The sequence below is a fragment of the Cibotium barometz genome, chromosome 45 (genome assembly GCF_041138505.1).
Source record: "Cibotium barometz isolate CiBa-2024 chromosome 45, ASM4113850v1, whole genome shotgun sequence".
Classification (NCBI taxonomy): Eukaryota; Viridiplantae; Streptophyta; class Polypodiopsida; order Cyatheales; family Cibotiaceae; genus Cibotium; species Cibotium barometz.
The window spans coordinates 8,305,330-8,308,746 of record NC_141090.1 but is presented as its reverse complement, the minus strand read 5'-3'; the positions used below and the strand labels follow the sequence as shown (position 1 = coordinate 8,308,746).

General features: G+C 45.1%; 1 pseudogene; it reads left to right on the top strand.

Moving 5' to 3' along the window:
* The first annotated feature begins 1,227 nt into the window (after positions 1–1,227).
* On the top strand, positions 1,228–3,172 carry LOC147612382 (berberine bridge enzyme-like D-2 pseudogene; annotated as a pseudogene).
* The last annotated feature ends 245 nt before the right edge of the window (positions 3,173–3,417 follow it).

Below are 3,417 nucleotides of genomic sequence, written 5' to 3'. Positions count from 1 at the left end.
TGATGGTATACGTAGCCTTCATTTTTCACCATCGATGTTGGAAAACGTGCCTTTTTGGCTTCAGTGAGAATAGACCCTAAGTAGATAGAATCATAAGATAGCAAGGATGATTTTTGACACATTAGGCCTCCTTTCAAAATGACGGGTTTAGTAAAGATAGGACCCGCTTTTTTAATATCATTTTACCTTGTTTTAGATGTGCACTTAAAATAAATGGATGCAAGTAAAAATGCAACCTTGATAGTCACTGGCACTTGCCCGAGTGGCTCAATTCATCACGACACCCCAGTCAGGGGTTTGAGCCTTGAGACTCTGGGTTGTGTGTGTGAGTGGTGTAACTTCTAGCTCAGCTACATCCCCAAGAAAGGGGACTTAGAAAAAAAATGCAACCTTTATAGAAAGTGAAGGTAAGGGTTAAGAAAAAGTTGGACGGAGAGTTGACGAGGCTGGACACTGGACAAGTGTGAAAACAGCAAGCAGCTTTTAAGACATCTGCATCACACCGGCCAATGAGGCAGCCACAAGTGAGGACATAAATCCAGGCGTACGGTATGACATGTTGACACGGTTGCCTATAAATCACTGCCACCTGTAAATACACAGAGCGTCCTTTGACTGCACTGGAGCCGTTTTCACACTTGACGTTCACGTAATAAATCTTTATAAGATGAGATTACTAAAAGGAACCAGCATTCAGGAAGCATCTCCAAATATCCGGGAGCTTTGTTCGAACAACAAAAAATAAAAAACAGTTTTTTTCCAACCATTCGAAATAAAATTAATGCTTGAAAGTACTCTAGATTTAGTGCTAGCATTAGAGAAAATAGAAAATATTGGGATCATAACCAAAATGTATGATTTTTTGTTTTTATTTTAATTAAGACAACTAGTTTTGCACCAAACACTGGGTTGGCCCTTTGTACATGTGGAGGAGGAGAGGAGACGGTTTTAGAAACTGACACGTGCAAGGGAAACCTGTGCAAAATAGAATAGATATGTCAAATTTTTGAACAGGTTTTTTAAAAAAACTTATTTTATTTTTGATCTTCACTCTAAACATTGCACTCACACAAGATCAATAAACGAGAATTTTCAAATCGAGCCGGGCCAAAGCAATGCACGCGTTCTGATCGTGCTTTTGTCCTTACTCCGAGCCCACAGTGCGCACTGCACACCGCCTCTGTGAGTCTGTGTGCGACGCGGCGACAGTGGACACTGATGGCCATGGCTGCACGCATCGCATCCAAAACGTCAACCGTTTTGCTCAACATCGCCGCCCTAACTCTCCTTGCTGGATCCCTAATTTGCCCTCTTGACGCTGCCGCAACCTCACATAGTCTCAGCCTAGCCGCTTTGTCAAGCTGCTTGATGGCTTCGAAGATCCTCAACTACACCACCCTCCTGCACTCATCCGAAGCTGCAGTATTCAACCGCTTGCTCGATGCATCTAGGCAGAACATGAGGTTTGCCGAGTCGGGGATTTTGCGGCCTTCAGCTCTCATTTTCCCCACATCTGTCGAAGAAGTGCAGAAAGCTTTTCAATGCTTTGTGAAGGGCAATTGGAAGCTGCGTGTGCGTAGTGGAGGCCATAGCTACGAGGGCCTCCCCTACACCGCAGACTCCCCCTTCGTTGTCATAGACTTCTATAATATGAGATCTGTCAAAGTGGACCTCTCGTCCAAGACAGCATGGGTGCAAACAGGGGCTAATTTGGGGGAGGTCTATGAGAGTATTGCTCAAATCACCCCTGATTATGGCTTCACAGCTGGGATTTGTCCCTCAGTTGGAGTTGGGGGCCATTTTAGTGGAGGTGGGTATGGGTTTTTTTGTCTAGGAAGTATGGGTTAGCTGCTGACCATGTGTTGGATGCGGTGATGGTGAATGCAAAGGGCGAGATTGTGAATAGGACCACCATGGGTGAGGATTTGTTTTGGGCTCTGAGAGGGGGTGGAGGTGGTACTTGGGGCATTGTAGTAGAGTGGAAAATTGAGTTACTTGAGGTGCCCAGAAGGATCACTCACTTCAACTTAAACAGGTCTGGCAAAGAGCAAGTTGCAGAGCTCGTCTATAGATGGCAATTTGTGGCCCCCTCAGCTCCCAAAGGGCTAGAAAGCACTATGTTCATAGCCTCCACTAGCACTGCCCAAGTCATGATGTTTGGAATCTATTTGGGAACTGCTGAAGAGACTGTGGCTATGTTCAAAAAAATTTACCCGGAGATAAATCTAACAGCTGCAGATTGCCAAGCGGGCAGATGGATAGATGCAGTGGCCAGGATTGCCAATGCAGCCACTCCAGAGGCCCTCATGGGCCGTTATAACAGAGACAAGGGCAAGTTCAAAGCAAAATCAGATTATGTTACAAAGCCAGTGCCCAAGGAGGCTTGGATCAAGGTGTGTTCATACTTGGAACAAGGGCCATCTGGGGCATATGTCTACCTAGAGCCGTATGGGGGCGCCATGGCAGAAATTGCCGGCGATGCCATTGCATTTCCACACCGAGCTGGCAATCTTTATGTAATTCAGTACCAGGCACGGTGGGGCGAGGAAGGCGGCGATGCGCAACAAATCGTTTGGCTCCGTCGCCTGTACAAATTCATGGCTCCATTTGTGTCACAGTCGCCTCGGGCAGCCTACGTCAACTACATTGACCTCGACATTGGCACTGCAGGCCAGGGCAGTGGTGCGCGTGCTGTCGCCCAAGCTGAGGCGACTTGGGGCGCGGAAGATATTTTGTGCAGAACTTCCGTCGCCTGGTTCATATCAAGACTAAGGTTGATCCCCTTAACCTCTTCAACCACCCCCAAAGCATACCCCCGCTCTAAAATGCCAACCTTATTTAGCATATTTACATGCTTATATGTGAACATTGACAACATTAATTGTTAGTGAATGGCTAGAGGGCCTCATATACCTTTGACACTACTCTATACCTCATATCCTCTTAAACATACTTCTACCGTTTTATGTTACTTCCACTCATCCGTCATCAAGTAACTACATTTATGCCTACTCTCTTTGCATTAGCATCCCATTTTGTAATCCTCATGTAGAACAGGAGGAGTTGGGCTCTATTTAAGTCTTATATCTACAAATACCCATGACATTCTTATGTAGAGCTGTAATACCCATGACATTCTTATGTAGAGCTATAACGAGTTTGTTTTTATTAAGTCTCTCTTAAGTGGCCATTTACTTCTATGCCATGAATGTTACTAAGGTGCTTGTGTTTGTTTTCCAACATGTGGAATGTCTCCGCCGAGGTTAGATATGACCAACATAGCTTCAAGTACTTAAAATATTTTTACCAACATAAAGAATGGAGATGTTATTGGTGATCCCTTGCTTTTTGTTCCTAAAAGAGCCTCTACATGAACTAGTATGGTGCCAGGTCCCATCCATGTGTATGTAATGATGA